At 43.3% G+C, this 22,610-nt stretch overlaps 1 pseudogene; it reads right to left on the bottom strand.

Annotated features, from left to right (window-relative positions):
- Positions 1-22,610, bottom strand: part of LOC111979058 (dihydropyrimidine dehydrogenase [NADP(+)]-like) — a 184,137-nt pseudogene that overhangs the window by 125,915 nt on the left and 35,612 nt on the right.

A 22,610-nucleotide genomic window follows, 5' to 3' on the forward strand; every position in this document is an offset into this window, starting at 1 on the left:
GTGYCAATTACTGGTTGATGAATAGTGATGAACAGTGACTGATGGGCCGTGAGTGATACAGAATAGCTTGAAGGTCAATCTGAATGAATACCTCAGACCCCAGAGCTAGTCTACCTCCACCCTCATTTGGCACTATTGACTGCATGTGTTTGCTGTCATTTATAAGGTTAAAGGCTGCGAGGAACCAATCAGATCTCTTTATGTACATCTTCTTGTCTCATTCATTTCTTCAAATAGAATGGGCAGATTGGATAACCTTGGCAGGTCATTTTTAGATTGTAATGGTGTATTCCTCTGACTACTCTTTTATGTTATCTATCATTGCTGCAAATGTTTTCTTTCCTTCATGGATTATTCATTAGCTGACCAACCTCTCTTTAATAAAAAAAAAGCTAAATGTTAAACCAAGATGCAATGAAATTCCATGCAGTAATCTTTAAAATTAAATGAGATAATTATATTGTATAAAATGTAATCTGCAGTTATATACTCAATATACAGGACGTATAATATCTCAATATAATCAATATACGGGAAGTATTACATCTCAATATACTCAGTATACGGGAAGTATTACATCTCAATTTACTTTCCAGTAAAATCACAATAATTCAAATACAGAACTGCACCTACTATGTATACTACCTACTGTACTAGAGAACATAACACAGTGTGCCACTGCTAACTGTGCTTAACACTGCGCAAGATCCTCCAGCAGAGTAACAGCATGCTTAACTTCCTCTGTGTCGACACTGACAGATGCTCCGAGCTCACTCTGTTGGTTTTATACACCAGGGTGGCCATTTGTGTTCCGTGCAAAGATGTAAAATATGAATAAGGAAAACAAGGTGAAGGGGAAATAAATGCTATGAAGCAAATGACAAAGTGTACTTTAACAAWAACAGCCTGGACGGTGACATCTACTCCATATTAATGCACTCTCATTTTTCAGGTGAGTGCATCTTATTTGACCGGGGAAAGGTGCTTTGACTCCAGAGCCGTGCGGAGAGACGCTGCAGTGAATATAGGATAATTCATCATCGCAGGTAGCTTCACTCCCACTCTGACTCTCTCTCAATGCTTGGCCGGCTCGGCCTGGCCAGTCCTTGTGTATCACCCACCATCGATCACTGTGGCGTCGGCTGACGGTGAGTAGTGCTACTGTAACCAGTCCTTGACTTGGGCAKGAGCACACCGAAGCTGAGTACCGGCACCTCAAATGTTCTACTGCTTGAGCTCCTGCACCTCATAGAATAGTAGCAAAAAARATTGTGGAGCTCCTGCACCCAGAATGAGTACAGGCACCTATTTCAGTCTAAGTCAAGCACTGAGTGTAAAGTTACTGTGATTTCTCTGTAAGAGTTAGGTCAGGTTAAGTACCCATGGGTATTGGACAAGTCACTGGCCTTTAACCTATGTGTAACTGTGAGTCAAATAGAAAGTCTTACAGCTGCTAAGTACTGTATGTTTTGTTACATTAAAAAACGACCCGTGTTATGCTATGGGCTAAGTTTAGTAAGGAGATACAGCCAGCATAATGTCTGTTCATAACCCAAGAAAACTCAGGAGGCTGAAGAAAATTGTCTTGGCCCCTAAGACCCTCACGAACTTACACATACGAACCATTGTAAGCTTTCTTTCGGGCTGTTGACGCTCTATTGGTTTCACAGACTCTTGGCCTCCCATCCTATTCTAACCACCTCTCGCCGGCATTGTATTCATGTTACCTGATGAAATTGCTGTACAATATGATCTTGTTGCCATCTAATGCACATTCAAATGTCATATATCAACACTGCATAGCTCTCCCTGTTCTCTGCCGTGCCCTGATTGTATTACTGCTGAAAATATCTGGAAATGTGCATGTACACCCTGGCCCATCTACTGTTGCTAGCCCCAATTCTGACTTGTGCTCTGCTATCTGCTTCACTGATTTCTGCTCTCGAAAAAGCCTGGGTTTTCGGCACGTTAACACAAGAAGCTTATTACCTAAAATGGATCAATTGAAAGTGTGGGTCCACAGCTCCAATCCAGATGTGTTGGTCAGTACTGAGATGTGGTTAAGGAAGAGTGTTTTGAGTGTTATAACCTTTATCAGCAAGACAGATCTTCCAAAGGTGGTGGAGTGGCAATCTTTACCAAGGAACACCTTCAGTGCTCAGTTGTCTCCACCAAGTCTGTCCCCAAACAATTAGATGTTCTGGTTTGAAGTATTACACTTTCAAATAGCTCTTTGTTGACTGTTGCTGGGATTTATTGTCCTCCATCAGCACTGGCCTGTACCTTACCTGCCCTAAGCTCTCACCTGGCCCCTTACACTAAGTCTGAATTTGTCCTGCTAGGTGACCTAAACTGGGACAGGCTTAAACCACCTGACCAAGTCCTAAAGCAATGGGACTCCCTAAATCTTTCTCAGATTATTACCAATCCCACAAGGTATGACTCCAAAACACCCAGAGAAGGCTACTCTCTTTGATATTGTCTTCACAAATAATCCTGATAGGTATCAGTCTGGTGTTTTCTGTAACGACCTTAGTGATCACTGTTTTACAGCCTGTGTTCGTAATGGCTGCTCAGTAAAACGACCTTCCTGATTTGTCATAGACACGTGGTAAAAAACTTTAATGAGCAAGCCTTCCTTCATGACCTGGCCTCTGTAAATTGATATAGAATCAGCTCGATCCCCTATGTCGAAGACGCTTGGACGTTATTTTTTTTTWAATTCAGTGGTACTGTTAACTTMTTTGGGATAGGGGGCGATATTTTGACGTGCGGATGAAAAGCGTGCCCAAAGTAAACTGCCTGCTACTCAGGCCCAGAAGCTAGGATATGGTTGGTAGATTTGGATAGAAAACACTCTAAMGTTTCTAAAACTGTTAAAATAATGTCTGTGAGTATAACAGAACTGAAATGGCAGGCAAAACCCCGAGGATCCCCCCAAGAATTATTTTCATCCTACCACTGATTTCAATRGCTGGCACTTTTATAATAGGGCAAAATCGTGCCCGATTGCAGTTCCTAGGGCTCTAGATGTCAACAGTCTTTAGAAAGAGTTTCAGGCTGGTTTTTGGAAAAATGAGCCAGAAATTGTTGTTTTTCTAGGTGGCTCCCATTTTGGCTGTAGTGTTTCCAAGCGCGTGAATGAGAGCGCGTTCTTTGATATTTTTCTCCGGTAAAGACAATAACGATTCTCCGTCTTAAATTTGATGCTTTATTTGCGTATTAGGGTACCTAAGGTTTGATTATAAACGTTGATTGACTTGTTTGKATAAGTTTATTGGTAACGTTTGGGATTCATTTTGTATGCATTTTGAAGGAGGGAAAACGAGTGGATTATTGACTGAAGCGCCCCAGCTAAACTGAGTTTTTATGGATATAAAGAAGGACATTATCGAACAAAATGACCATTTGTGATGTAACTGGGACCTTTTTGAGTGCCAACAGAAGAAGATCATCAAAGTTAAGGCATATATTATATYGCTATTTCTGACTTTCGTGTCGCAACTGTCGCAATAACTTGAAAATTATTTCTTATGCATTTGTGTGCTGGGCGCTGTCCTCAGATAATCGCATGGTTTGCTTTCGCTGTAAAGCATTTTTGAAATATGACACGGCGGCTGGATTAACAACAAGTTAAGCTTTATTTTGATGTATTGCACTTGTGATTTCATGAAAGTTTAATATTTATAGTCATTTAATTTGAATTTGGCGCTCTGCAATTTCACCGGAAGTTGTCCAAATGGGACGCTAGCGTCTCACTGATCCGCAAGATTAACAAACACGCTCCCATTAACCTCTTGACGCTAGGGGTCAGATTTTTTWAATAAAAAAATAATAATAACGTTCCCAAGGTAAACGGACTATTTCTCAGGTCCAGATCGTAGAATATGCATATAATTTACAGATTAGGATAGAAAACACTCCAAAGTTTCCAAAACTGTCAAAATATTGTCTGTGAGTATAACAAAACTGATTCTGCAGGCAAAAACCTGAGAAAATCTAACCCGGAAGTGATTTTKWAAGATTTTATCTGTGTTTCCTGGCCCGTCTTTCTTCCATTTAAAGGGGTATCAACCAGATTCTTTTTCCAATTGCTTCCTCAGGCTGTGACCAGGCTTTAGACATAGTTTCAGGCTTTTATTTTGAAAAATGAGCGAGATTTTTAGATTTTTAGATACAGATAAGAGTGGCATTCCTGCAACACAATTCCGTAGAGTAGAAATTATATTTGATATCTGAGAAACTGATTACCCACTTTATATGTACAGTACATACTGTGTTCTCGACATAGCTCATCCTATATAACTACAGCTGTACATACCTTTTGTCCACTCTGTCTATACACATCACATATTTATATTCAAGACTTTGACACCGCTCGTACTTATATTTCTTAATTTCTTCTTCTTTTTTTTCTCTTGGTTTTATTTGTGTATTTCACTGCACCTRCTTATCTGTGTACACAACAAATAACCTTTGATTTGATTTTTTACTATGTTTTACAGCATACTTTTACATCAAACACAATATCTGTCAAAAATGCAGCCCTTTCCAAACCTGATTGAAACCCGTTCAGTGGAACTTTTTTCACACCAAAGGCTCTTTTTCTTCATTTGATGTCCTAAATGCACCTCTTTCATACAATTCCAGCCACAGCACATCAGTGTACTTCCTTTCAACCTCACTGTTGGGAAGAGCTGCCATCAAAAGCTTGTTTTATGGAATATGACGCTCGTTCCCACAAAGTAATATTGTGTGAATTGCAGAATTTGTAGTCTATACAATCTGCCTGACTTCATGCCTTTGATGGAAAGAAGCCATTCTTGAATAGGCAACATCAGAAAAATAAGCTTGGGCTTTGAACAATTGGAACAAGAGAGTGACACAAAGATCCCACTGCTATAACCACAATCAGTAAGGACAGTCAGCAACACAGCAGCGATAGGTACAAACCCTGCATGTGTTAGCTAGTGCACTTAACTGCCCGAGAAATAACCCTTCTTATCTATGCTCTTCAACCCGCTCTGAACAGTGGGAAACATATGCATGTCAATCTCAGCAGAGGGTTTGACATTTAGAAAAAAAAATACAGAACTGGTTAAAAAAAACGACTCTTTTCATTTTCTTTCTGAAATCCAATTCCTTTGTGTTCTGCTGTGAGACAGAAAAAAAATAGAAAATAAATCCCTGAATAGTTTGAAAGTAGCTCCATGCTCTAATTACCAAACCAGGCACCAACAGGTTCCAAACATAATAAATGCTACCCAGCTTCTTTTCATTACAATAAAGGAAAGTCACACACACACCACGCAGCTAGGCCTCCCACTAGGGGTATTGCATTTCCTTAAATCAAATCAGTATAGGCATGGCAGGGTTTATTCACTTACATATCTAAATATAGACTTTCATTTGAAACCAAATTGGTTCAGTGTACCATCTCCCTTTACTTGTGTGAGTAAGAACAAGGTATTACATGAGCTAACGAGCGATACTGTTAACTATGGTCGGTCACCATAGGAAGAGAAGGAAAGTGACAGCTGCGATAGGAGACTATAGTATATATAGATGTGAAAAATATGCCCCTTGTTATACTCTACCGTAATGAGAATGAGAGAGAGTAAATGAGAAGAAGGAAAAAGAAAGAAGAGCAGAATACTGGTGAGGCAGATAAATATATGAAGTAGACAAAGGAAGAAAGACTGATAGTACAACAGTGGGTTTCACTACAGCATTCGTTACTACAGTAAGCACTGTGCGGTAGGTAGCTCTGTCTCACTTTGGTCCCATGAAAACCAAATGGAGCAGGCAGAAGAAGTCTGAAATGAGAAAGGTAGTGGTTGGAGGACACCTCCCTTTCTCCCAGACAGACCACCTCATCATGATTGCAGTGGGGGGCTGTGGCACAGAGCAGGACTAACCTAGCTGGCATACTGGAGATTTTAAGAGTATGTGGTGCCCTCAGTGTAAGTACAGTAGTCTTATAGTCATGCATCCTATTGTACATACAAGAGGTCTTGTTCTGAAATCGATCTGAGGCTTTTCTCCCAAGACCCTAATATATATATTTTTTATATGGACACCTGTACGAATGGACCTGAGGACAACTAGACCCGTCCCCATATAGACCTGGTCCATTCAGAGTATTAAGTAGCAGCCTACCTGTTGACTATTGGTTACTGTAGCCTATCCTTCTCATTTAACTTTTAATTGCATCATTTTAATTCCATCTTCCATTGATCTCCTAACTTGCTTGCTGTGGCACACACAGAGCCAGAGGCTAGTGCCGCTTTAATGACTTGTGATTGGTCGACAACAACAAGCTACACACGCCACTCTCGTGAAAATCCTGTGCAGCAGTATAAAAGAGAAACGTTTCTCTCTCTCTCTCTATTGCAGAAGTCGCGTTCGTGTCTATACGGGTCGTTACCGACAAATCAGTTATAATTACACATACCCGTGACAATCAAATCAGATCCAATCCGGATCCGAGGGTCAACTACAGAATTTCATACCTGTCTGGCACCTGTTATTTGGGTTCGGGTGGACCAATAAGACCTCTAGTACATACATCCGAGGGATGGGCATTTGACATTTTTTGACTCTTTGAGAACTCACATGATTTTTATTTGAGTACTCGAGTACTGTAATGGATTTTTTCCCTTCTATTTTTAGAACATATGTGCTCATTTATCTATATGCTAACAGATTGTGACAATGCCTAATTTATCATAACCATTACAGATAACAAATCCTAGTTGCTAAATTGCCACATATAAACTGAGTGTACAAAACATTAGGAACACMTCCTCTTTCCATGACATAGACTGACCAGCAGGGACGTCACTATACATCCAGAACATCCAAGGCAGGGCCTCCCGAGTGGCGCAGTGGTCTAAGGCTGTGCCACTAGAGATCCTGGTTCGAATCCAGGCTCTGTCGCAGTTGGCTGAGACCGGGAGACACCTGGTTAGGGGAGGATTTGGCCGGCAGGGATATCATTGTCCCATTGCGCTTTAGCGACTTCTGTGGTTGGCCGGGTGTATGCACACTGACTAGGTCGCTGGTTGGGTTGTGTTTTGGGGGACACACAGCTCTCGACCTTCGCCTCTCCCGAGTCCGTACGGGAGTTGCAGCGATGAGACAAGACTGTAACTACCAATTGGATACCACGAAATTGGGGGTAAAATAAAATACATAAAATAACATCCGGGGCTTAGCCCTGAAGACCTGGGTCTGACTCCGGATGTTACTAATGTTTTGTACACTCAGTGTCTATTCAGTCAATAAAAAAGCAAGTGCCATTTAAGATACATTTCTTGAAAACATAATTTCAGCTGATTATTTTATGTTGTGAAACACAATCAGTAACCTTGCTTGTAGAAGCTTATGGATGTGCAATGACATAGCCTTGTTTTGTTTATTTAGCAGACAAGATGCTCTTATTTCGAGAGCCCTTATCAGAGTCAAGACACATCTATTTTATAGTTTAAAAATATGACGTAGTATAACAAAATAAAATATAACACATTATTTTCCCAAATGAAAAAAGTTACCAGTGCGAAGTGATGCGTATCTCATGCCTGGAACAGTTATTCTCAAAGAGTGATCATTTCAGTGGCGTGTATTCATGGATGCTAAGGGAAGTCAGGCTTCCCCCAAAAATGTACCCCCAAAAATGAAATATATATTTAATTTTTTTTTTTWAATCTTTCGTCTCTCTGTATTTCATACATTTCCTTCAATTCGCAAGAGGATGAATTTATCTCACCGGAGAAAGCATCTGAACAAACAAAACAGTGTCCCTCTGCTCCCCTCCTCAAGAAGCCAACACTCGACTTATTTGACGTCAAAAACTATAGACCTGTATCCCTTCTTAATAATTTTCTTTCCAGAACACTTGATCATGCTGTCTCTGATCATATTTCTCGTTATCTCTCTCAGAACGAACTTGACCCTAACCGGTCAGGCTTCAAGACGGGTCACTCAACCGAGCCTGCTCTTCTCTGTGTCACGGAGGCTTTCCGCACTGCCAAAGCTGACTCTCTGTTTTCATCCTCTATCCGCTGCCTTCGACACCGTGAATCCTCCTCTCCACTCTCTCAGGGCTGGGCGTCTCAGGCTATGCACACTTTTGGATTGCAAGTGACGTGGAGAGGATCTGTGTATGCACCACATACTCTCACTACTGGTGTCCCCCTGGGATCGGTTCTAGGCCCTATCCTCTTCTAAACTATGCACTCGGCTCCGTCATATCCTCACATGGTCTCTCCTATCATTGCTATGCGGATGACACTCAACTACTTTTCTCCTTCCCCCCTTCTGACACCCAGGTGGTGACACGCATCTCTGTGTGCCTGGCAAATATCTCAACTTGGATGTCGGCCCATCACCTCAAACTCAACCTCAACAAGACGGAACAGCTCTTCCTCCTGGGGAAAGCCTGCCCGCTCAAAGACACCTCCATCACAGTTGACAACTCCMCAGTTTCGCCCTCAGAGCGAGCAAAGAACTTTGGCGTGACCCTGGACAACACCCTGTCGTTCTCTGCAAACATCAAAGCGGTGACCCGCTCCTGCAGGTTCATACTCTACAACATTCGTAGAGTACRACCTTACCTCACATAGGAAGCGGCGAGGGTCCTAATCCAGGCACTTGTCCTCTCCCGTCTGGACTACTGCAACTGTTGGGTGTGCTGTTGGGTGGGCTCTCCGTTTGTTCCAACAAACGGAGCCAGCAACTTATCCAGAACGCAGCAGCCCACCTTGTACTCAACCTTCCCAAGTTCTTTCATGCCACCCCGCTTATCCGCACACTCCAACAGCTTCCAGTCGAAGCTTGCATCCACTAAAAGACCATGGTGCTTACCTACGGAACAGCAAGAGGAACTTCCCTTCCCTACCTTCAGGTTATGCTCAAATCCTACAACCCAACCCGATCCCTCCGTTCTACCACCTCAGGTCTCTAGGCTCTCCTACAGCTCCTGCTCAGTCCAAGCTCTTCTCTGTCCTGGCACCCCAATGGTGGAACCAGCTTCCCCCTGAAGCTAGGACAGCAGAGTCTCTGCCCATCTTCTGAAAAACATCTAAAACCCTACCTCTTCAAAAAGTATCTTAAATAATCCCCCTCAACTCGACCAAAATAAAAATAACACTTAACCAGCACTTGCACTTGACCCCCCTAGCTCCGACTCTATTGATAGCTATGTTATTGACGAACAATTTACATTCTATGCTTGTGATGTGGTTGTCCCACCTAGCTATCTTAAGATGAATGCACTAACTGTATGTCGCTCTGTATAAGTGTCTGCTAAATTACTAAAATGTGAACAAAAATGTAGCCCATCTATCTGATGCTGTCTGATCAAAAAGAGTTTGACATTGTTGCTGCCCATAGCATTGAATACAAGGGAGCATTTGGCCTCCCTTGAATAAAAAAAAGAAGTAATAATAGCCAATCAGCATTAAGCTAAACTGAGCGAGCTCAGCTGTAAATGGTCCTGGTACACAAAAAAAAGTGTTTAGGGAAGCCAGTTTGGATTTGGCTTCACACCGATCACATCACATCAGAAACCAAACGTCATTGACAGAAACAACTTGAACTGTTGCATCTCGTTGTGTTGTTGTCCTCCGGTGACTAGCTAAAATCATCCCTTTCCTAAATTAGCCATGGATGGGGATAGGGATTTGGACTTGTGGTTTTACTTAATTCTCCGTACTGGCCAACGATTATAACAGTGATTCTGATCCAACCATAAATTCATACATTGTGCCCCTGGCCTGAGAGGACGGAAGTTCAATATGTAGCTAGATGTAGTAGGCTAATGTTAACTACCTGGCCTGGCGCATCATTGCCCAAGAAAGGAAGTTCGGCTACCGAGCAAGCATTTTTTTWGCCAGGTAGCCTAGGACAACTAAAACTAAAAGTGTGTACTGTATGACAGAGTCATAGACCATTTAGGCAACATAAAGAAGAGGATGGCATTGGCTTTTCTCTACAAGTAGTGTGAGTCAAAATGTTTTTTTGTACTTGCAAGCCCACACACACACACACACACACACACACAGAAATCAGTGCCATGGACAGCCACATAATATTTAGCTTACGTTGATTGGACTAAATCGTTTTTGGTGTATTTTAGTTGTCACTGTATTAGACTAAGCATAGGTTACAAGATAATGTTGAAATGTTGAAGTTGAAATGGTGCTGGATTAATGGAGCCAGCGCTTGTTTTCTTAGTAAGTTGCGGTAACTCTCTCTAGTTCTAAATCAATACTTGTTTAGTAGTCTGAAAATGTTGGAAAAAATAATTGCTTGACCATGCTGTAGGTTTGTTTATTACATGCAATGTGTTTTGTGGACTTCACAGGACAGATGTTGCTCTCCGGTTTTGTGATGAAACAAAGGTGTGGTTGAATTTATTCTGCCACTGTCTTCTTATTGTCTCAGCCTTAGGCCTATATATCACAGTGTCAAGGCACATGAATTAAGGGGTTATAGACCAAACAACGCAATTAACACAACACATAGGTTGAAAAAAAATGGCCTTACTGAAGAGCTCAGTGACTTTCAATGTGGCACCGTCATAGGATGCCACCTTTCCAACAAGTCAGTTCGTCAAATTTCTGCCCTTCAAGAGCAGCCCCGGGTAACTGCTGTTATTGTGAAGTGGAAAGGTCTAGGAGCAACAACGACTCAGCCGTGAAGTGGTAGGCCACACAAGCTCACAGAACAGGACTGCCGAGTGCTGAAGCACATAGCGTGTACAAATCATCTGTCCTCTGTTTCAACACACTACTGAGTTCCAAACTGCCTCTGGAAGCAACGTCAGCACAAGAAATGTTCGTTGGGAGCTTCATGAAATGGGTTTCCATGGCCGAGCAGCAGCACACCAGCCTAAGATTTCCATGCCCAATGCCAAGTGATGGCTGGAGTGATGTAAAGCTTGCCACCATTGGACTATGGAGCAATGGAAACGCATTCTCTGGAGTAATGAATCATGCTTCTGTCACGCGTAATGACGCTGTTGAGACGAAGCAGGTACGGGGAGTAAAACATTTAATTATAACAGACAGAGACAAAACAGGAACAGCGTCAGAAACAAATTCAAAAGACAAAAACAATACAATGCAGCAGCGGGGAACAGAGCAAGGGAACAGACAAATATAAGGGAGGAAAAGAACATGTGATAAGTGAGTCCAGGTGAGTCCAATAACGCTGATGCGAGTTATGATGGCAGGTGTGAGTGATGGATGGCAGGAGCGTGTGATGCAGGGTAATCTGGCGCCCTCAAGCGCCAGGGGAAGGGAAGAGCGGGAGCAGACGTGACAGCTTCACCATCTGGCAGTCCGACGGACAAATCTGGGTTTGACAGAGGCCAGGAAAACGCTACCTGATCCAATGCATAGTGCCAACTGTAAAGTTTGGTGGAGGAGGAATAATGGTCTGGGGCTGTTTTTCATGGGTCACGCTAGGCCACTTAGTTCTAGAAAAGGGAAATCTTAATGCCACAGCATACAATGACATTCAAGAGGATTCTGTGCTTCCAACTTTGTGGCAACAGTTTGGGGAAGGCCCTTTCCTGTTTCAGCATGACAATGCCCCCGTGCACTAAGCGAGGGCCATACAGAAATGGTTTGTCGAGATCGGTGTGGAAGAACTTGACTGGACTGCACAGAGCCCTGACCTCAACCCCATCGAACACCTTTGGGATGAATTGGAACGCTGACTGCGAGCCATGCCTAATCGCCCAACATCAGTACACGACCTCACTAATGCTCTTGTGGCTGAATGGAAGCAAGTCCCCACAGCAATGATCCACCATCTAGTGGAAAGCCTTCCCAGATGCGTGATGGTTGTTATAGCAGCAAAGGGCGGACCAACTTCATATTAATGCCCATGATTTTGTAATGAGATGTTTGACGAGCATTATTATTCCTAAACTGCAGCTCGTTGTTGGAACACAAATGATCCTACTTCAATTAACCAGTCTATTTTGAATTTGTGATGAAGCTGTCATTATTTGGCAGTTAATGTAGCTTGTGTATACCATCATTTAGATATGTTTTTATAGGCATTTATTTCCGTAGGCCTAACGGGAGCTTGTGTATCCCATCATTTAGATACGTTTTTATAGGCTTTTATTTCTGTAGGCCTAATGGGAGCTTGTGTATCCCATCATTTAGATATGTTTTTACAGACATTTATTTCTGTAGGCCTAACGGGAGCTTGTGTATCCCATCAGTTAGATACGTTTTTATAGGCATTTATTTCTGTACGACTAACGGGAGCTTGTGTGCGCACTCAGCATGCCATTTGGTGTGTGGAGGGAGTGGTCGGAACGCAATTTGTCATACCCTGATCTGTTTCACCTGTCTTTGTGATTGTCTCCACCCACCTCCAGGTGTCTCCTGTTTTCCCCATTAGTCCCCGGTGTATTTATCCCTGTGTTTCCTGTCTCTCTGTGCCAGTTCGTCTTGGTTTGCCAAGTCAACCAGCGTTTCTCCTTGCTCCTATTTTTCCCAGTCTCAGTTTTTTCCTAGTCCTCCTGGTTTTGACCCTTGCCTGTCCTGACGCTGAATCTGCCTGCCTGACCCCTGCCTGTTCTGACCTCGAGTCTGCCTATCCCCATGTACTGTTTGGACTCGGACCTGTTCTCTGAACCCCTGCCTGTCCTGACCTCGAGCTTGCCTATCCCCTGGTACTGTTTGGACTCGGACCTGGTTTATGAACTCTCACCTGTCCCCGACCGGCCTTTTGCCTAACCCTTTTGGTGTAATAAATATCGGAGCTCAACCACCTGCCTCCTGTGTCTGCATTTGGGTCTCGCCTTGTGCCCTAAAGGGAATTTAGGCAGAAGAATGGTGTGATGCTTAGCTTGGTTTATTTTTTTGTACAAACGGAACACTAGAGTCAAAGCAAATTAATGTTGTCTTCAGGATAACATTTGACTTGCCCGGGCAGCAACAAAGCACATTCCACCAAATAATTTTACAGTATAAAAAAAAAGAAACATTTCTGGTTAAAGATCGAGTTTTGCACAACAAGCTACACCATATCTTATATTTTATGGAATTCCTTGTCTTTCAGAGAGTTCAGGCTCATCTCGTTCATACCCAGTCCCTTCTCTCTGACAATCTGAAAGTGGGCAAGTTATGGATATTTAGGGTTTTAGGGTTGAGTTAAATGTGTGTCTGATGTAAGTGAATAATCAGTGACATTCATCACATAAAATACACACAGTGAGGTTCAGAGACAGAGACAATAGGACCATGGTCGGGTAACATTCCTCTGGGGTTCGATAACTACATGGAAAAGACAAATGACACAGCCATGACAGCGGCCTATTTGTTTGTGTTTGTCACTGGCGTAATAGAGTGAAGTTGGAACAACGTCTTCCTTCTCATTTCCCTCACACTCTTTCTCTTAATTAAATTAATTGAGAGGCCATCTTAATGGAATTCATTTCTGGAGATTAATAAAGCCTTGAAGAAAAGGTCAGACGGCAAGAAGCAATAGCTACCTCCCCTCTCTTCATCCCCTCACTCCTGTCTAGCCAACCTCAAGGAATGTTGTCTCTCTCTTTTATCTCTTTCTTTTCCCCATGCTTCCCTTTCTTCTCTCTCCATCTTTCTTTCACACCCCTCTCCCTCTCCACCTCTTTCAATACCCCATCTATTTCTCTCTCTCTCTCTTCCATTACTTTTTCTCTCTCTCTTCCCTTCTTCGTTTCTCTCTCTCCATCAAATAAATAAATAATTAGGAATAAATCAAATTAATCACGGTTAGGTGAGCTGGATGAGTAGTATTGATTGGCCTTTTTCCTGGCTATGGCATTCAGACAATGACCAGATGGATACCCTACGCCGGAGGAAGTGTCTTTGTCACTTAGCTTTCCCCACTGTAGCTTCTAATTGTTTTCTCTGCTAGGTACCTGTTTGTTTAGGGCTTTAGGTTGCTGTTGTCGTTATTAATGTCACTGACATTTTCCTGGTGATGGGTGCATAGCTCTTGACAGTGAGAGTGTTGTGTGTGAGCATAGTGTGTCTATGGTTTGGTGAGTGTGTGTGTATGTAAGTGGTGAGTGGTGAATCTAAAGAGGACCAGGCTCTGAGGGGTGGCCAGTCCACTTCTGGCTGTGCCGGGTGGAGATTATAAGAGTACATGGCCATTAAGGCCAGATCGTTCTTCAAGATGTTCAAACATTGATAGATGATCAGCAGGGTCAAATAATAATACCTGTGGTTATAAAGGGTGCAACAGGTCAGCACCTCAGGAGTAAATGTCAGTTGGCTTTTCATAGCCAAGCATTCAGAGGTCGAGACAGCAGGTGTGGGAGAGAGGGAGCGAAAGAGCGGATCGAGAACAACAGGTCTGGGACAAGGTAGCATGTCCAGTGAACAGGTCAGAGTTCCATAGCCACAGACAAAACAGCAGAAACTTGATCAGCAGCACGACTAGGTGGACTGGAGACGGGGGCAGCCAGGAGTCCTCAGGCCAGGTAGGTCTGAGGCATGATCCTAGGGCTCAGGTCCTCTGGGAGTGGAGAGAGAGAGATATGGGAGAATTAGACAGAGCATACTTACATTCACACAGGACACCAGATAAGACAGGAGAATTTTACGTGATCCTAGCCCCCCGGCACATAGACTATTGCAGCATAGATACTGGAGGCTGAGTTGGGGGGGAACTATGGCCCTGTCCGACGATACCCCGAGACAGGGCCAACCAGGCAGTATATAACCTCACCCACTTTGCTGAAGCACACACCACTAGAGGGATATCAACAGACCACCAATTTACTACTCTGAGTCAAGGCTGAGTATAGCCCATGAAAGATCTTCTCCACCGCACGAGCGTGACAGGAAGATCACATCAGTGACTCAACCCACTCAAGTCGAGTATAGCAAAATAATCCTGGAACGAAGTGACGCACCCTTCCTAGCGACGGCATGGAAGAACACTACTAAGCCAGGCTCAGCCCCCGTAGTACGGTCAGAGGCACAGAATCCCAGTGGAGAGAGGGGAGCTGGCCAGGCAGAGACAACAAGGGCGGTTCAACACTACCTGGACCAGACTACACTCAATCATAGGACCTACTGAAGAGATTCATCTTCAGTAAAGATTTATAGATTGAGACCGAATCTGCGTCTCTTAAATGGATAGGCAGACCATTCCACAAAAATGTAGCTTTATAGGAGAAAGTCCTGCCTACAGCTGTTTGTATAAAAATTCTCAGGACAATAAGGAGGCCTGGGTCTTGTGACCGTAGTGTATGTGAAGGTATGTACGGCAGGACCAAATCGGAGAGATAGGTAGGAGCAAGTCCATGTAGTGCTTTGTAGTTTTGTAGTAAAACCATAAAATCAGACAGAGCATTAACAGGAAGCCAGTGTAGAGAGGCTAGCACTGGAGTAATATGATCGAATTTTGGGATTCTAGTCAAGATTCTAGCAGCCGTTTTTAGCACTAACTGAAGTTAATTTAATGCTTTATCTGGGTAGCCGGAGATTAGGGCATTGCAGTATTCTAATCTAGAAGTGACAAAAGCATGGATTAGTTTTTCTGCATTTGTGGACAAAAAGTTTCTGATTTTTGCAATGTTATGAAGGTGGAACAAAGCTGCCCTTGAAATATTATTGATATGTTCGTTAAAAGAGTGATTTGGGTCCAGTGTAAAGCCGAAGTCTTTCACAGTTTTATTTGAGACGACTGTACAACCATCAAAATGAATTGTCAGCTCAAACAGCAGAGCTCTTTGATTTTTAGGACTTAGAACTTGCATCTCTGTTTAAAACTAGTTAAAAGTAAAACGTTTGCCGCCATCCACTTCATTATGTCTGAAACACTAGCTTCCAGGGTAGGCAATTTTGGTGCTTCACCATGTTTCATCAAAATGTACGGCTGTGTGTCGTCCGCAAGTGGAAGTTGACATTGTGTTTCCAAATGACATTATCAGAGGTAGAATATATAGTGAAAGTAATAGTGGTCCTAAAACAGAACCCTGAGGAACACCGAAACTTACGATTGTTTCAGTTGTTGAGTTGAAGTCAAGTAGGTCAAGTACGGACTGGAAGGTTTAGAGGCCATGACTATTTTTGTGAATGTGTCTAGATACAGGATTAAAAAACTTGATTGTCTCAATTGATCCTAGGTCCTGGCAGTTCTGGCCAGACTCAGGACAATTGAGTCTTGGAGAAATACGCAGATTCAAATAGGAGTCCGTAATTTGTATTCTAATGATCATGATGTTTTCTTCAAATAAGTTAATTAATTAATCACTGCTGAAGTGAAGGCCATCCTCACTTGGGGAATGCTGCCTTTTAGTTAGCTTTGCGACAGTATCAAAAATATAGTTTTTATAGTTTTTATTCTCCTCAATTAGTTTGGAAAAGTAGGCTAATCAAGCAGCTGTGAGGGCTCTTTGATATTACACGGTACTGTCTTTCCAAGCTAGTCAGAAGACTTCCAGTTTGGTGTAGTGCCATTTCTGTTCTAATTTTCTGGAAGCTTGCTTCAGGGCTCAGGTACAGACTATTTGTTGTGATTTCAAATGTAACAAGATGGTGGTCCGATAGTCCAGGATTATGAGGAAAAACATTTAGATCCAGAATTATTTATTCCACGGGACAACTAGACCCAGGGTATGACTGTGGCAATGTGTAGGTCGGAAAACATGTTGGACAAACCCCACTGAGCCGTTGATGGCTCCGAAAACCTTTTGGAGTGGGTCTGTGGACTTTTCCGTGTGAATATTGAAGTCAACAAAAATGTGAATATTATCTGCCATGACTATGAGGTCCGATAGGAATTCAGGGAACTCAGTGAGGAACACTGTATACAGCCCAGGAGGCCTGAAACAGTATCTATAAAAAGTGATTTAGAAGGCTGCATAGATTTCATGACATGAAGCTCAAAAGACGAAAACACTGTATTTTTTGTGTGTAAATTGTAATTTGCTGTYATAAATGTTAGCAACACCTCCACCTTTGCGGGATTCACGGGGGATATGGTCACTAGTGTAACCAGGAGGAAAGGCCTCATTTAACACAGTAAATTCATCAGGCTTGAGCAATGTTTCAGTAAGGACAATCACATCAAGTTTATGATCAATGATTCGTTTATTGACTGCTTGACTGCCTTGGAAGTGAGGGATCTAACATTAAGTAGTCCTATTTTGATATGTGAGATATTATCACAATCTCTTTCAATAGTAACAGGAATGGAGGAGGTCTTTGCTAAGGATTGCTAAGGCAAACACCACAAAGTTTAGTTTTGCCCGACCTAGATTGAGGCACAGACACGGTCTCAATGGGGAAAGCTGACTAGTGGCGGACTCCACTAAACTCGCAGGCTGGCTATCTCATTGTGGAGCTGGAGGAGTTAGAGCCCTGTCTTTGTTGATAGATGAGATGACAGCACCCCTCCAGCTTGGATGGGGTCCGTCACTCATCAGCAGGCCAGGCTTGATCCTGTTTGTAGGGGAGTCCCAGAAAGAGGGCCAGTTATACACACATTTTATCTTTTAGGAGGGGCAGAAAACTATTTTCAACCAGCGATTGAGATGTGCGAGTCTGCTGTAGAGCTCATCACTCAGAGATAATTACTCGATGCCAACACATCCTTCTAGCTAAGTTACACGCTGAAGTTATGTTGCTCTTGGTGACCTCTGACTGTTTCATCCTAACATTGTTGGTGCTGATGTGGATAACAATATCCCTGTATATCGTGACTTTACTTTCATTAATCTGATTACTGTTATTTATTTAAGCCATGAAGTGCTTCGAACGGCTGGTCATGGCTCACACCATTATCCCAGAAACCCTAGACCCACTCACATTTGTATACCGCCCCAACAGATCCACAGATGATGCAATCTCTATTGCACTCCACACTGTCCTTTCCCACCTGGACAAAAGGAACACCTATGTGAGAATGCTATTCATTGACTACAGCTCAGCGTTCAACACCATAGTGCCCTCAAAGCTCATCAATAAGCTAATGACCCTGGGACTAAACACCTCCCTCTGCAACTGGATCCTGGACTTCCTGACGGGCCGGCCCCAGGTGGTAAGGGAAGGTAACAACACATCTGACATGCTGATCCTCAACACAGAGGCCCCTCAGGGGTGCGTGCTCAGTCCCCTCCTGTACTCCCTGTTCACTCATGACTGCACGGCCAGGCACGACTCCAACACCAACATTACGTTTGTCGATGTCACAATAGTGGTAGGCCTGATCACCGACCACAACGAGACAGCCTATAGGGAGGAGGTCAGAGACCTGGCCGTGTGGTGCCAGTACAACAACCTCTCCCTCAACGTGATTAAGACAAAGGAGATGATTGTGGACTACAGGAAAAGGAGGACCGAGCACGCCCTCACTCTCATCGACGGGGCTGCAGTGGAGCAGGTTGGTGTCTGCATCACCAAGAAACTAACATGGTCCAAGCACACCAAGACAGTCGTGAAGAGGGCACGACAAAACCTATTCCCCCTCAGGAGACTGAAAAGATTTGGCATGGGTCTTCAGATCCTCAAAAGGTTCTACAGCTGCACCATCGAGAGCATCCTGACTGGTTGCATCACTGCCGAGTATGACAACTGCTCGGCCACCAACCGCAAGGCACTACAGAGGGTAGTGCGAACGGCCCAGTACATCACTGGGGCCAAGCTTCCTGCCATCCAGGACCTCTATACCAGGCAGTCAGAGGAAGGCCCTAAAACTTGTCAAAGACTCCAGCCACCCTAGTCATAGACAAGACAAGCGGTAACAGAGCGCAAGTCTAGGTCCAAGAGGCTTCTAAACAGCTTCTACCCCCAAGACTCCTGAACACCTAATCAAATGGCTACCCAGACTATTTGCATTGCCCCCTCCTCTTTTACACCACTGCTACTCAATGTTGTTATCATCTATGCATAGTCACTTTAATAACTCTACCTACATGTATATATTACCTTAACTATCCGGTGCCCCCTGCACATTGACTCTTAACCGGTACCCCCTAGTATATAGTCTCGCTATTGTTATTTTACTGCTGCACTTTAATTACTTGTTACTTTTATTTCTTATTCTTATCTGTATTTTTTTTAAACTGCATTGTTGGTTAGGGGCTCATAAGTAAGCATTTCACTGTAAGATCTACACCTGCTGTATTCGGCGCATGTGACTAATACAATTTGATTTGATAACTATGTTTAATTGTTATCCGATTAAATTAATCATGTAACAACTCATTAGGATTTGGGGCACCACAGAAGAAGTTGTTTAGTGAGTTACCATCTCCCGAAATAAACTCCATAGGGTCTTTACCTATTTCATCGATAAACAGTCCTCTTTTTAATCATTACCTTTTATCAAAACTAATTTTGAACAATCGTAACCTTCTTTGATCTGCAAAAACACCAGCCTTGCGCATTATTCAGTACTACACACATTGGTTTAATAATTTATTTACTAGCTAACTAAATAATAACACAGAATACACACACACACTTACATGAGACAAATTTCCCTAGTGGACTGACAAGATATGACGGCTTGTAACAACAGAGATGGAGAGGGAGGGAAAGAGAGAGATAATTATATAATTATTCGCCCATTAACCATATACTTTGCACACGAACCTCCGCCCATTTGGAATAATGAATCATGCATGGATTTACGTGTGAAATGCCTTCATTTGTCGTTTATGTCGGTCGGAACCGGAAAGTTGTTGGCCTTCCAGCTGTATAGCTCTGATTGTCCGAAAGGAGTCTACCCTTTCCTGTCTTTTACTGTTGTTCACTCTGGAAGATACCCAGCCATGTCGACGTTTCCCATTGGTGATGAGCGTAGTAGGATAGTCTCACTTAGATTCGCTTTTCTTGATATCTGACATAAGACAGCTAATCAGCTGTACCAGTGACTGTCTGTCTGAGGGGTGTTTATTCTCCCTCGTGTTGGTATTCAGGTTTCGGATCACGACGGACATGAGCTGCAGCTCTTCGTCTGTGTGGTCTAAAGGAAGGTGAGTATATTTCTTCACCTCGCGTTGAGGTTCAACGTTTCAACCATTTCCAAAATGAAGCTACCCGCCTCACGTTTCCTGGTCTAAAGGTTGATTCCTCTTCTTTATGCACTCTTGGTTAAAAGGGGCGTTCCGTCAGGCTGACAAGCTCTCTGAACTCACTTGGGGCATGGCTAGTTAATGTGCAAAGGATATCAAAACTATTATCTCATTAGAAAACTATAATCACATTCCTATCTTAACACAAATACCTTCATCATTCTTCATATTGTATTCACAATATATTGGATGAAAACTTGACAGATAAAGGGGGTATCATGTCCAAGTTACAGTATTTGGTCCATACAGTTTTTAATAACATCACAAAATGAAAAACAGTATGACAGTAGTTTTCTACATTTCCCCGCTGACCATTCCCCACATTCTTTATGTTAGAATTATTGTTCCATTATCCACGTTTGGACATTAGAGTTTTGGGTGGGCAAAAGTCGCTCTAGACAAAGGCATTCCTTTGATTGATACTAATGGGTAGAGAGGGAGTTCTCTCCTGATTAAATTTACTTCTGGGTGTGGATGTTAAAACCACCACAGTTCCCTTTTTGCGGGTGGGAGAGGATCTGGTTATTGTCAGCCATTTCCAAGCTGATCTGACCAATTGTGATCCTCATAGGACAGTCATGACACCATCTACACCATCCCGTTTTAGCCTCAGCCAGCACCATCTTCAGATTAGCCTTTATGTCGGTAGCCTTGCCCCCTGATAAACAGTGTATGATCGCTGAATGATTATTTTCAAGTCTAATAAGTCTAATATTGCGGGTAATGGAGTCACGAATTACTAGGGTTTTCAATTTGTCAGAGCTAATGGTGGAAGGCTTTGGCAGCTCAGACCCCGTAACGGGTGGAGGAAAGACCTGAGAAGGCTCGGGCTCTAACTCCGACTCGTTGCTTAATGGAGAAAACGGCTGAATGACAGACACCGGTTGAGCATGCAGAAAGCATTTCTTTCCAGAAGCCATGAGAAAATTGTCTGGCTGCGGGGACTGGGCAGGGGGATTAACACTACTACGTGTATTTACTGGTGTCACAGACACTGTATCATCCTTTCCTGCACTTAAATTGCCCTTGCCTAACTGTTGCATCTGAAGCCGAGCTTGCAACTCGGCTATCCTCACCATAAGGCAATAGTTCTCCTGTATATTAAGAGTACAGCGACTGCAATGAGAAGGCATAATGTTACTTCACTTTTTTTTCGGACAGAGGAGGTCCTGCAGATTTATCTCCAGATAGATACGGGGTGAAAAGGTTGAATAAAAAAAGTTGTGTAAGGACAAAACTAAGACCCTTGGTAAACTTGTTAAATACAGAGTTTGATTAAATAGTTATTAAGAGACAACACGGAAAAGTCGCTGCTGTGACATGTTGAGGAGGTAAAGTAAGGTGCGGTATCAGGGGCGGCTATAATCAGTGTGGTGTTTGTAAGCAGTCAGGTGTGGTGAGGTGGTGTGTGTGCGCGTGTGCGTGTGCGCAATGCAAGTGGTTGTACGTACAGTATGTGTGTGTATGTGTGTGCGTGTGCGCACATGCATGTGTGTGTACTCAGTGTGGTGTGTGTTTATTACCGTCACCCCCAGGTCTTTCATCAGGTCAATCTCAAACTCCATCACCAAGTGGAAATGTCTTGGAGCAACAACGGCTCAGCCGTGAAGTGGTAGGCCACACAAGCTCACAGAACGGGACCGCTGAGTGCTGAAGCGCATAGCGCGTAAAAATCGCCTGTCYACGGTTGCAACACTCACTACCGAGTTCCAAACTGCCTCTGGAGGCAACGTCAGCACAATAGCTATTCGTCGGGAGCTTCATGAAATGGGTTTCCATGGCCGAGCAGCAGCACACAAGCCTAGGATCACCATGCACAATGCCAAGCGTCAGCTGGAGTGGTGTAAAGCTCATTGCCATTAGACTCTGGAAAGGCATCACCATCTGGCACTYCAACAGACGAATCTCGGTTTGGCAGATGCCAGGAGGACGCTACCTGCCCAAATGCACAGTGCCAACTGTAAAGCTTGGTGGAAGACGAATAATGGTCTGGGGCTGTTTTTCATGGTTCAGGCTCCTTAATTTCAGTGAAGGAAAATGTTAATGCTACAGCATACAATTACATTCTAGATGATTCTGTTCTTCCAACTTTGTGGCAATAGTTTGTGGAAGACCCTTTCTTGCTTCAGCATGAAAATGCCCTCGTGCACAAAGCGAGGTCCATACAGAAATGGTTTGTCAAGATCAGTGTKGAAGAACTTGACTTACCTGCACAGAACCCTGACCTCAACCCGATCGAACACCTTTGGGATGAATTGGAACGCTGACTGCGAGCCAGGCATAATTGCCCAATGTTAGTGCCTGACCTCACTAATGCTTTATGCTACATGTAGTGGAAAGCCTTCCCCAGAAGAGTGGAGGCTGTTATAGCAGCAAAGGGTGGACCAACTCCATATTAATGCCCATGATTTTGGAATGAGATGTTCGACGAGCAGGTGTCCACATACTTTTAGTCATGTAATGTATCTACTTCAATTACGTCCTTCCCCCTGCACATCGACTCGGT

The sequence above is a fragment of the Salvelinus sp. IW2-2015 genome, linkage group LG19 (assembly GCF_002910315.2).
Source record: "Salvelinus sp. IW2-2015 linkage group LG19, ASM291031v2, whole genome shotgun sequence".
In the NCBI taxonomy this organism is placed as follows: Eukaryota; Metazoa; Chordata; class Actinopteri; order Salmoniformes; family Salmonidae; genus Salvelinus; species Salvelinus sp. IW2-2015.